This window comes from Pleurodeles waltl, chromosome 1_2 (genome assembly GCF_031143425.1).
Source record: "Pleurodeles waltl isolate 20211129_DDA chromosome 1_2, aPleWal1.hap1.20221129, whole genome shotgun sequence".
In the NCBI taxonomy this organism is placed as follows: domain Eukaryota; kingdom Metazoa; phylum Chordata; class Amphibia; order Caudata; family Salamandridae; genus Pleurodeles; species Pleurodeles waltl.
In genome coordinates, this window is record NC_090437.1 from 511,149,548 (window position 1) to 511,163,215 (window position 13,668).

The following is a 13,668-nucleotide window of genomic DNA, read 5'->3' on the forward strand; positions in this document are numbered from 1 at the left end:
TAGATGGCGTCTGCATAGTCACGGGCGCCAGGCCCTGCCCACCTCAAATGCCAGCAGTTTGGAGCAGCGCAGGCCAGAGGATGCGTCGGAAGACTTGATGCGGCTCTGCTTGAATTTGATTCGGAAAAGCCCTTTTCTGTGCCCGAATTAGCGGAAGACTCCCCGGATTGGAGTCCCCCTCAACTCCTCACTTCCTCGCGCTGCTCCCCAGGAGGTTTTGGGTCTGCCGCTGGTGGAATAACGAATGCTGAGAGCCGGGGGAAAACAGCGCGAGCGTGGCCAGAAACGGACGGTTCTTTCTTCAAGCACAAGCAGGTATGGAGTCTGGTCTGTGGCAAGGGGCTCCATAGCTGTAAATGGCTTCTGAGACATGGTGAGGATTACACCACAGTGCATGACATGGCCCCATTCTGTTCTTGTTCGAGTTATTGAATATTGACTTGGTTTGATCTGGTCTACCAGAGATATTGCACGTGGGGAGGAGTGAGTCAGAGAGCTGCATCATTTAAATCGAATATTTATATATTTATATCAGCAGCAAGGTGTCCTCTTAAATGATGAAGGTGGTTGGCGTATATTTGGGAGGGCAAGGATGGCTACAAAACATCTACAAGGAACGTTCTGCAAGGTGGTAAAATCTTGTGTAGAAATTGAAGGGAAACTAAGTTTGATAAAGGAGAGGACGATGGCAGTAGAAGCAGATATTGAGGCTTTAAGAGCACAAACTGCAACACGTGATGGACAATTAACATATTATGTGGAAACTAGAAGATCAGGAAAATAGGCAGAAGAGGATCAATCTACGCTTCCTTGGCATTAAAGAAGAAGTAGAAGGCAATAACATCAGGGCTTATATGATTAAAATGTTGCAAGATGCAATTCCAGAACTCGCTAACTGGGACTGGGAGTCTGAGGTCCAATGAGTGCATCGGTACCCAGTAGTACGGCGAGAGGGTCGCAGAGAAGAGGCTAAACATCCTAGAGCTATATTGGTTTATTTTGGGAACTATCTCCTAAGACAGGCCATATTTGAAAAAGCCCGCCCCGATGCCCCGCGCAGTGGGGGGGGGGGTAACCTTATTCACTCGACCTGATTACTGTCATGTTACTGTAGAGGGAAGGTGGAGGCTGCAGCAGCTGATCAAACCCTTTCAGGATAAAGGTGGAAAAGTGTATTTACTTGCACCCGCTCGCCTAAAGACTGTGATTAATGGGAAAGTCAGAGGGGGTGATTCTGACCCCGGCGGTCATGGACCGCCGGGGCCAGGGTCGGCGGGAGCACCGTCAACAGGCTGGCGGTGCCCCGCAGGGCAGTCTGACCGCGGCGGTATGGCCGCGGTCAGAAAGGGAAAACCGGCGGTCTCCTGCTGGTTTTCCGCTGCCCCGCCATGGGGATTCTGACACCCCATACTGCCATCCTGTTCCTGGCGGTTCTCCCGCCAGGAACAGGATGGCGGTATGGGGTGTCGTGGGGCCCCCGTAAGAGGGCCCCAAAAAGAATTTCAGTGTCTGCTTTGCAGACACTGAAATTCGCGACGGGTGCAACTGCACCCGTCGCACCTTCCCACTCCGCCGGCTCAATTCTGAGCCGGCGTCCTCGTGGGAAGGGTTTTTGCACTGGGCTGGCGGGCGGCCTTTTGGCGGTCGCCCGCCAGCCCAGTGCAAAAGCCAAAATACCCTCAGCGGTCTTTCAACCGCGGAGCGGTATTTTGGAGGGGGGAAGTCTGGCGGGCGGCCTCCGCCGCCCGCCAGACTCAGAATGACCCCCAGAGTGTTTAATTCAGAGGTTTAGGCTAAAGAATATTTACTTGGGCTTAAAACAACATGATGTAAGGAATTTAAAAGGCATATGGTCTAAGAGAGCTCTGTTGGTCCCGAGGGAAGCTTAGGAGGCCGGATAGTCTCGGGTGGGGTGGTGGCCGGCACCAGGAACCTAGGCAACACCAACATTCAGGCCAACGTTGGTCTGATTGCCTCTGAGGGGGGGAGGGGGAGGGAGAGGGAGAGGTGGGATATGGGGGAGGAGGGGGATGCGGGTGAGAGGAGGGTGGAGGGGTGGACAGGGAGGGGCGGGTGGAGACAGGGGGGTGGGGGCGGGGTCAACCCGTCACGCGGGGGAATAAAAGGAGAAAATTCGTACCCAAAGAAACTCGGTCTAGGTTATGACCCGCAAGTACAAACTACCTCGTTTTTAGGAACCTGTGCTATGGAAGTGGAAATGAAGGGGTGGGGATGTAGAATCAAGTATGTTTGCAGAAATTGCAAGGTGGGCATTGGTAAGGCTGAGCCAGTTAAGCGAAATCAATCAAATGTACACATATGTCAATATTCCGGATAGCAACTATAAACGTATGTGGCTTAAACAGCCCTCGTAAGAGGAAGAAAATAATTACAGATGATCTGAGAATATTGAAAGCGGCATTCATTGCCTGCAAGAGACGCATATAGAAAAGGCAGATAGGAAATTATTAGAGACTTTGGGTTTGCGTCTGTTAGGGTGTACTGAACAGATGTCTAAAACAAAGGGGGTTGCTATCTTGGCAGCTAATACTAGCTTCACTGTTACTCAGAAGAAAGTAGATGTAATTGGCAGATGGGTAATAATGGAGTGTTTGTTCAGCAATGTCAGATTCACGTTATGTTCATTATATGGCTCAGTGGATGACGATCCCTCCTTATTTGACTTTATATCTGCAGAATTAGCACTTTGGCCCACACGGTATATCGTATGTGGTGATTTGAACTTTAATGGATCATAGGATGGAGCACAGAACTTAAGAGATATTAGAAGGAATAGATACCCGGGGCAGAAGCCTAGAGTTTTTCAGGCCCTTAAGAGTATGCAAAGGGATGTGGGGGTTAATAGATGTATGGCCGGCTCTGGAGGGGCCAAATATGGGATATACCTATTTTTCTGCACCACATAAGAAATTTGCTAGATAAGACTATTTTCTTGTTTCTCCTATATTTCTAGATGAATTGGAGATTAAGCTATACCCCTGTTTCTATGGCGGACCATAATCCATTAGTATTAGAGGTTAGGGTTAGAGATTGGCAGAGATTTAGGAAGAACTGGACCTTTGATAGGGCTTTGCTGAATTTTTGGATTTTAACGTCGGAACAGCCCCAATAGAAATAGTTTGGGATACACTAAAGGCAGTTATAAGGGGGGAAACTCTTGGGTTCAGCGCAAAGCGACAGAAACAAGCAGCAGCCCAGTTTCAGGTACTCATGGGGGAATTACAGGCAGCTGAAGAGCATCTTATTCGGACGATCAGGAATGATATTGGGGTTGAGAACGCCCTTCACTAGGTATCAATAGCGAAAATGATATTAGGAAAATACTCAACTGAGAGAACAGCGGAAAAAATCTTAACAAAACGAAGGAAATGCTATGAATGCAGCGAGAAAGCAGGGCATATTTTAGCAATGTGGACTCATCAGAGGGCGTCCTCAGGCTCAATTGTGCAAGTGCGAAATAAGGCAGGGCTGATAGTTACAGGACCCGATGCCATTAGGGAAGCTTTCCGAGAATATTACATAGAATTATATGAGGCCATCAATACCGGTCAGGAGCATATTGACAGTCATTGGCTGACGCCGATCCGGGGTAGTCAGACTACTGCAGAGGATCAAATAACATTGGGGCAGGAGGTGACAATGAAAGAACTGTCAGATGCGCTTGAGGCACTTCCAAATGGGAAGGCTGTGGGGCCAGATGGCATTCCATTAGAACTATATAAATGCTTTAAGAATATGCTCTTACCAGTGCTGTTGAAACTGGTAATCCATGTACAGCATGGGGGTAATCCCCCTCCGTCCTGGGGCTTTGCTAATATTGTAGTATTTTTAAAGAAAGGTAGGAACCCGGCTAGTCTAAGCTCGTACTCCCCGATCACCCTTATTAACAGTGATGCGAAAGTCTACTCTAAAATATTTGCTACTCGACTGTCTGGGTGCATTTGTAAGTTGGTTAGTTGTAACCAGCATGGATTTGTCCCTGGCAGGGACACAACCAATCATATTAGAAGGGTGATAACGCTGTTCGATGCTACGCATATAGCAGCAGAGCCCATGGCTATGATTCTGCTGGATGCTGAGAAAGCATTCAACAGAGTCAACTGGGAGTATTTGTGGGACATTTTGAAGACATATGGTCTAGGAGGAAGATTTATTACAGCTGTTACAGCTTTATATAAGGAGCCTAGTGCTAGAATATAGATCAGGGGAGAATATTCCCATCCCTTTAGGATAAAACGGGGTACACGACAAGGATGTCCATGCTCACCCTTATTATTCGCATTATAACTAGATCCCTTTCTGTGCTTTTTGGAAATTAATGTTAACGTTCAGCCAGTTATTCCCTATGGGTGGGCAACAAAAATTCTGGCTTACGCAGACGATGTCGCAGTCATAACCGCTAACCCTGATCTTGCCCTTAAGGAGATCGAGGGTGCTGCAGAAAATTTTGGGGCAGTCTCAGGCTATCTTCTTAACAAAGATAAGACACAAATAGTCTTGAATGAACATTGCAGTTCGTCGGATACACGGAAAGTAGAACACGCAGTTTATTTAGGGATCGATATTCGAACCCAGGTGGAGGAGATCGTCCGGTCTAACCTTTGGCCTATCATAGATAACGCTAGGCATAATTTTAGCAGATGGAATAATTTGCACATGACAATTATGGGGCGGTGTAATATGATAAAAATGATGTTCCTTCCTAAAGTATTATATTTATTTCGCACAATTCTATTAGAATTTGAGAAATCTTGGTTTAGGAAATTGGATCGGTTGATAATGCGGTTTGTTTGGTCATATGATAAGATACGTAGAGCAAGTAAATATATGACACTACCAAGGGAAAAGGGCGGATGGTCCCTTCCCAACTTTAAACTGTATCAGACAGCAGCCGCAATGCAGTATATGCAACCGATGTTTAAAAATGGATGGCTGGTAAGTGATGGGGAATATGTCCCTAGTATCTATGAGGTACTAATTGGCCCTGCTGCAAATGGGCCAATGCTTACGCTATTGGAGCCCAGTTATTTTAAGAAGGCTCGGTTTGAAGTCCTTCAGGCTGTTTTTAAAGTCTGGGGTCTGTGGCGAAAGAAATGTGGGCTCGGAAGATACAATTACTATACTTTGATTAAGGATAATATGTTCCTTCCGGAGATTTTCCACGATAATACCATGGAAAGGTGGAATCAACAGGGAATACAAAGATTAGGTGATTTTATTGAGGGTTCTACAATCACCACATTTGAAAATCTTCACTGGAAATTTGGATTAGCCCAAAGGGGCTTTTTCAAATATTTACAAGTAAGGGATTTCATTCTTCGGAAAACCGGTGGTGCAGCGGGGTTTGTAAAGAACTCTTTATTAGAAATGATGATTTTCTCTGATAAGATTACGATACGATCAGTATATGTGAGACTGACTGATAACTTACCCGATTATCCGGCACAGTATAGCCAATAATGGAGCAACAAGCTGAATGTGGAAAAGGAGGTTTTTTTATAAATCTCTTGAGTTAGGCTGGACCTCCTTGATCTCAGCATCTCTTCAGGTACAACATTATAAAACAATATTTGATCTGTATATCATGCCCAGGAAATTAGCACAATGGGGCCGGGTACAAGAAGTGCACTGCCCAAGATGTCAGTTACACGGAGTGGATACAATACATATGTTTGCCACCTGTACGAAGCTGGCAAACTTGCGTAGGAAAGTGGAGCAGTTTATTAAAGACGTTGCCAGATTAGAAATTGAATTATCACCTGGGGTGGTCATGCTTGGGGTTTCGGAGTTAAGTGAGTCATTTGCCAGTAAGTTTCGGTTTATATGTATGTCAGTGTATCGATTGTGTATTTCTTCTGCATGGCTGGATCAAACGCCCCCTACAAATCAAAATTGGTTAAACCGCCTTCTCGCAATGTATCAGCTGGAACAAGCCCTGTATGAGCAAAAAGGGAGACATAAAGGGCAAGAGATATGGGGGGTTTTGGGCAAATGGCTAGCCAATAGGAAATTACTATACAGCGGCATTGTATATTTGGCTAAATGTTCTTTTTTAGTTTCTTTTGTTTTTGATGAATTATATATGTGTTTTCTTGGGTACTGAATAAAAATATAAAAAAAAAAGAAAAAGAGAGACCGTCTCCAGATCCAGTTCCAGCCTGTGTTTCCCTCTTGAAGATAGGATATTCAGTGTGTGCTTCTGTAATCAGCACCTTTCTTCTTATTGGGATTGCTTTAAAGGAAAGACCTGCATTTGGGTGATAAAAGCATAGATAAGAACATTCCTACTGCACATTAAACTGTTCAGCCATTCACATTCACCCAATTCTATCGTTCAACTAACCTGGATCTTTTGAGAGACTAGCCTCTCTCTAAGAGAACACTGTTAACTTAATATCTTCTTTTCTCCAGGAGTCAAAGGTATCCAAGGTTCTCTGGAGAACAGTTCAAAGGTTCACAAATATACAATCTACTGATGTCTTTTACAGGAAACGAAAACTCCATCTCAAGGTTCAGTTTTCTCAATCATAGTCATAGGGGGTCATTCTGAGTCTGGCGGGCGGCGGAGGCCGCCCGCCAGACTTCCCCCCTCCAAAATACCGCTCCGCGGTCGCAAGACCGCTGAGGGTATTTTGGCTTTTGCACTGGGCTGGCGGGCGACCGCCAAAAGGCCGCCCGCCAGCCCAGTGCAAAAACCCTTCCCACGAGGACGCCGGCTCAGAATTGAGCCGGCGGAGTGGGAAGGTGCGACGGGTGCAGTTGCACCCGTCGCGAATTTCACTGTCTGCAAAGCAGACAGTGAAATTCCTTTTGGGGCCCTCTTACGGGGGCCCCTGCAGTGCCCATGCCATTGGCATGGGCACTGCAGGGGCCCCCAGGGGCCCCACGACAACCCATACTGCCATCCTGTTCCTGGCGGGAGAACCGCCAGGAACAGGATGGCGGTATGGGCTGTCAGAATCCCCATGGCGGCGCAGCGAACTGCGCCGCCATGGAGGATTCTAATGGGCAGCGGAAAACCGGCGGGAGACCGCCGGTTTTCCACTTCTGACCGCGGCAAAACCGCCGCGGTCAGAATGCCCTGCGGGGCACCGCCAGCCTGTTGGCGGCGCTCCCGCCGACCCTGGCCCCGGCGGTCCCTTACCGCCGGGGTCAGAATCAGGCCCATATTCTCTAGGAATTAATCGGAGCACTGAGGTTTGTCTCTAAGACTGACAAGTCTGCAAGGCGAAGAGTTTTTGAATATGTATGTACATATATATATTGGCAAGTCTGGAAATCATACAAAAGGATTCCTTAATGCAATTGATTGAAGTTCTGTTGAGCCAAAACAAATTCTCCTCAGAAAGCCAATAGCCAGTTTTTGGAAGAAGGAAGAAATTCAGCTTCTCCAGAAGGGAAAAAGTAGCTGGTGTGCACACCGTAACAGGAAAATAATTAATTACTCAAAACTGGAAGAATTCTATGTCAGGATCGGAGGCTTCGCATTATGCTTCTCTTTCTTTACTGTCAATTAAAACAGCAGCCAATAAACTTACAGAAAATCAAAAAACTACATTTCCCAAGAGCACCTGTAGTCCGGCCTGACCAATCCCAGGCTTGCTCCCCACTATAAGAGTCACCAGAACAAAAGTCCTTCCTCTTTCTTTGCTGCTGCGCAGCCGAAGATAAGTCCTTATCTCCTTATTCTGTATCTTGATTTATTGATGTTGTTATATGTTACTTGGCCCGTGGAGTGGGAGCGGGGCTGAGCGGCGCTTGTGTTAAGAACTTATTTCAAGGGAAACGCTTCGCGGTCCTGCCCTGTTTAAATCCAGCTCCCTGCGTGATCTGATTGTGCGACGCAACTCAATTGGCAATATCTGTTTCTGAGAATCGAGATTCCGTCTGCGCGATCAATGGGTTTCCCTTCTTTTATTTGCGCGCGGCGGGCCTGTGGCTCACAATTGGTGATTACTGGTCTTCCTCGGATACCTGACGAGCACTGCTAAGAGAGCTCTCTATTTCTACAGTTTTCTCCTCGCACATGCGCACGGGCCGGAAACTCCGATCTTTTAATCGGATTTACGTCGTGTGCCTCGTGCAAGGAGACTACTGAGTTTTTCTGCCCCTGGAAACGGACTAAGGCTTTGCCTGGGAGGGTTATACAGGTGCTCCCTCCACACAAATATTGGGCCTTTTGTGAGACAGAGTCTCAGTGATATTTAAGTCAGAATATTCTGCCTTTGTTTGAGGGGCTTTTCCTCCCTCTTTTGAACTCCTTCTGTGCATCCTACCATGGCTTACTTTGCTGAGGAGGATGAATACTACCAGGAATAAGTGGAAGAACCCTTCCAAGATCAGATGGAGGAAAGATTGGTACAGGCCGTAGGCCATCATGTACAAGATTCAGTTAGTCAGGCTTTGATTATAGCCTTAAAACCTTTTGCAATGCCCCTGGTTAGATATGGGCAAAGAGAATTGATGGGACCGCCACCCTCTGGGTCAAGGATTAGAGAACCTCAGTCTGATGAGGGCGGTATGAACCCTAGAGCGTCCTTAGGATCTTTATCCTCAGCGGAAATTTTTTCACAGATGGCAACTGCGGTCCTCAAGGATCACAAATATGTTCCTGGTCTAGCATCTGCTTCTGACGTATTTCCACCTCCATCAGGTTCTCGTAAGGAACTCTCACAATCTTCTGATTCTCATTCTGATTCAGAGTTTTCTGAACCTAAACAACCGGGTAAGCGTATACGTAAATCTCATCATGTCCCGGATAAGGTGGTGACGCAGAAAAATGTGTTATTTGGCCCTGAAAACATTATTCACCCCCAGTCTACAGAATGTGTACCATGTGTGGAAGTGACCCACTAGGTGCAAGACTGATTGTGCAGAAGTTTTGATAAGGATGTGCGCAGTACATTGTGCTCTGAATGTTCACGGCCCTCCCTACTTGAGAAGGTAGCTGATACTCCTGATCTAGACCCTAGTGTGGCTACCTTTTTGAAGAAGTTTACAAAAGACCTCAAAAAAGGGCTTGATCGTGCCTGGAAGGGTTTCCAGGACAAGATGTTGGATCTTTCGGGCCCCATTACTAAGATTCTGGAATTAGCTGTCCAAGCTAAAGAGACCGGTACGCCTTTAGACCCGAAGGCCATACTTGAATGGGCTCCAAGAGCCATCTGTCTTCTTGGAAACGTGAATTGTGCTATGTCCACAGAACAACAAAAGTAATTTCTTATGCGCATTGATCCCAAATTAGCGGAACTTACTCCTACTGAGCCAGGATCTCTAGCTAATGGACTCCTTTTTGGAGACAGGTTTGTTAGGGACCTGGGTAAATATGTATGTACCTTTTTAGCTTTAGTCAAGGCCCAGACTTCGATGAAACAGATGTTCAGTGGAGGCCTTTTTACCAGGGCCAGACGCTATCGGGGTCGAGCGTCAGACCGAGGCTTTCAGCAGACCACCCCCAACTGCGCCCGTAGAGGCAGAGGCTACTATCAGTCCTCCTCAGGATTCTATCCATCCAGGGCCAGAAGAGGCCGAGGTCATGGTTATAGAGGAAAAGGTTCTAAGCGCAATACAGACCATTCTGTTTCAGGGGAGAATTATTCCCTTTACAGATCCTTTGGGGGAGGTTGGAGAGTCATGTCCGAGCTTGGGAGCACATTACACAAGACCCTTAGGTTCTGCAAACGGTACAGGGTTACAGACTAGGATTTTATTCCACCCAGTTTCAAAATCCTCCTCCTCTGCCTCTCCTTTTTTCCCAAAAAGAGAGTGCTTTTATAGATGCAGAAGTCGAAGAACTTCTTTGCAAACAAGCTATTGTGCGCTCAGTACCACATCCATATGGTTTTGTCAGCACTATTTTCCAGGTGCAAAAGAAAGGAGGAGGTTTTCGCCTAGTATTAAACTTGAAATATTTCAATTCTTGGATAGTTTATTGCCATTTCAAGATGGAGGGTATCCATTTATTATGAGATCTTCTACAAGAAGGAGATTGGTTAGTGCGTCTCGACCTCAAGGACGCATATCTATCTGTTCCAATTTTCTGTCCATACCGATGCTTTCTTCAGTTTCTCTGGAGACACCAATGGTACAAATTCAAGGTTCTCCCCTTTGGTCTGTCTTCAGCCCCTTGGTGTTTCACCAAGCTGCTATGTCCTGTAGCACAATTCCTATGAGAAAGAGGCATTCACATCATCATTTACCTCGACGACATGTTAATCTTGGCCCAAACCAAGGAATTAGCCTTACTTCATCTGGCATGGGCGATTCAAATCCTCCAGGATCTGGGTTTCTTGATCAACAGCAAATAGTCAGTAACATCCCCCTCGCAGTGCATAGAATTCTTAGGTTTTCAGGTGGATTTTGTTCAGGCCCAACTAAAGTTACCGTTGTTGAAACGAACCTTGATCAGGAAAGAGTTATGGAAAGCCCTTGCCTCTCCGACTATATCATTACGGATTTTGGCCCGACAGGTGGGGCTTCTTGCTTCATCAATTCAGGAGATATTAACGGGCCTCTTACATTATCGAGCTCTTCATCGACTAAAGATCCTGCATCTCCGCAAAGGTGTGGCATATACAGAAGAGAATCCGTTATCGGAAGAAGCCAGGATGGAGATTGCATGTTGGCTGGATTATATAGAAGCGTGGAACTGCAGGGCCATTTTTGCGTCCTCACCAGAGATTGTGATAGAATCAGATGCCAGCCAATGGGGTTGGAGAGCTCGTTGTGGCTCGGTGGAGACGGGAGGACAGTGGTCCTTGGAGGAATAGAGTCTTCACATCAATTGTTTGGAGTTGCTAGCGGGAGCCTTTGCGATTCTCTTGCTCTCTCCAGTCAAAGAGCCAGTTGTTGCATCCTGTTGCGGATGGAAAACATCTCAGCAGTGAGATATATAAATCGACTGGGCGGGACCGGATTTCGCATGCTGGCGGAGTACATTCTGGGTCGCTCCAGTGTAGTGGCGGATTGGAATTCTCATTTTCTGAGGGACGGCAGTGATTGGAAGCTTCACCAATCTATTTTTCAAAACCTTACGGAGAGATGGGGTCCCTGTTCAATAGATCTTTTTGCATCACGCCTCAATTCCCAACTTCCATGGTTTTTCAGTTGGAGGCCAGATCCTTTAGCAATGGACATGGATGCGTTCCTTCAGGATTGGTCCCAGGGTCTTCTTTATGCTTTTCCCCCATTCTCAATGATTCAGAGAGTCCTTGCACAAGTCAAAAGACAACTGGCCAAGGTAATTTTAGTGACACCTCTCTGGAAAGCTCAGGCTTGGTTTCCAGTCGCGATGTCCCTATCATGTGCACCCCCAGTTCTAATTCCATTATTCCCGTTGTTGCTCCTGGACCCCTTGCGTCTTCCCAGGACCAGTTAACTCTCGTGGCATGGAGACTTTCCGGAGACGTTGGCAAATTCCCGGAGTTTCAGGAGGAGCTATGTTCTTCCTTTCCCAGTCTTGAGCTCCTTCCACCCATAAACGTTATGAAGCCTCTTGGAAGAGATGGGTGGGTTGGTGCAGTGAACGGAGTATTGATCCCTTGGAGGCCCAGATTTCCATGATTGCAAATTTTCTCTCAGAATTGGCAACTCAAGGTCTTGCCTATGGAACTATTAACAATTTCAGGTTGGCAATTTTCAGCAGGTCATCCACACTTGGACAGTAAACCTGTTGGGGGACATCCTTTGATCTCAAAGATCCTTCGTGGTATTCGGATGGTCAAGCCTCCTCAAACACGATATTCGGTTCTGTGGGATGTGGATGTTCTACGTTTTATCGAGTCTTGGCCGTGTAATGACGATTTGTTGCGTAAGCAATTGTCTGCCAAACTTACGGTCCTTTTATGCCTCATCTCATGTAGTCGTGTCACAGATGTGCGAGCATTGGATTTGACAAGTAGAGTCTTTACTCCTTCCAGAGTTTAATTTACAATTTCTAGATGTACAAAAACTGCAACTAGATATATTTCCTATCCTGCTTTTCCCCATAATCAGAAGTTGTGTGTTTCACTTCGCACAACAGACGAACCGAGCACTATCTATAAGGGATTCGTTTGGAGGCTTATCAGGGCTTCCTCGCCTCCCTTCTTCGACGACTGGAGATATTACACTCAACTTACCTGATCCAGTTCTTTCTCACCTACTTACCTACATACCAACCACGTTCGTACTTTCCCTGGCCGTACTGGCCCAGCCTTGATAAAGTCACTTGTGTGACGAAACACGTGTTGGCTGTCTCTCTGCATAAATGAAAAACTCATCTATGACAAACGCTGTCTAAAGGATTAAAGACTTTGATCAACACCAACTTGGAATCAGTGTTTTCTTCTCCGCTTCTGGATCCACATTACCTAGGGAGACATTTTCCCACTGATCTAACCGGATTGTACTCCTCTGAGTGCCTGGTCAATCTGCAGCAGAAGTTGTGTGTTGTACAATGTTTGAAAGCTTATGAGAGTTGTACACAAGAGTGTCGCAGGGATGAAGGAAGTCAACTGTTGATTTCTCTGCAGAAACTATATGGTCCAGTGTCAGCAGCTACTTTAGCTAGATGGGTTAAGTGGCTTTTAGGGGAAGCTGGTATAGACACTTCTGATTTTGGTGCTCACTCAGTTCGTGGAGCTCTGGCCTCTAAATCTCTTGGGACTGGTTCTAGATTGGAAGATATCATGGCAGCAGCAGATTGGTCTTCAGATAATACATTTAAGGTGTTTTATCATAAACCTATTGTTGATATAGCATCAACAGTTGTGGAGCAGCTTTGAACTAGCATAATCCGAAGCCTCTGGTCCTGACATAGAATAACAAAATAATTCTAGCTATCGCGTCAAGAATTTTCAATTCTATTAAGGACACGGAGGCGAGGATTATCCCACCCTTATTGTGAGGTCTGTGATTTTATTGAGTGTTAAATGTTTAAAGGCATATATTTGCTAAGATGAGATATGTACATAACTATCAAGTTTTACCCCCCCTTATGATTTATTCATTTCCAAATAGTATTATTGGTGCATTTCTTTTATCCTTAGTTTCCGCTCATAAAGGCAATTGATAGTTCAGACAGATGACGCTTCATGACCACGCCGCCATTGGTTTCGTTGGACAGCAAGTTCCGCTGCAAGGTGCTGAATGTTGAGAAGAAGTTTTCATTTGGCGCAAAGAAAGAGGAAGGACTTATGTTATGGTGACTCATAGTGGGGAGCAAGCCTGGGGTTGGTCAGGCCGGACTACAGGTGCTCTTGGGAAATGTAGATTTTTGATTTTCTGTAAGTTTATTGGCTGCTGTTTTAATTGACAGTAAAGAAAGAGAAGCATAATCCTCGCCTCCGTGTCCTTAATAGAATTGAAAATTATTGACGTGATAGCTCGAAACCTTTTTATTCTCTATGAAACGAAGCGCCTCAGGAGCACTGCTCATTCTCCTCAGGATGACAGATGAAGTGCACAGCTCCCAGAGAGAAACAGCTGGAGGGAAGCTTCAGCATGAGACTAAGGTAGAAACACTAGAGCGCTGACCTTACAAAGATTTGTGGCCACCATCTTGAGTGGCAGTTAAACCTGAAGGAGCTAGTTCTAAGAACACCCTCGGCAAGAGCCACTGGGAGTGAGGATGCTGCTGCAACCCACGTGGGTACAAGGAAAAAGGGA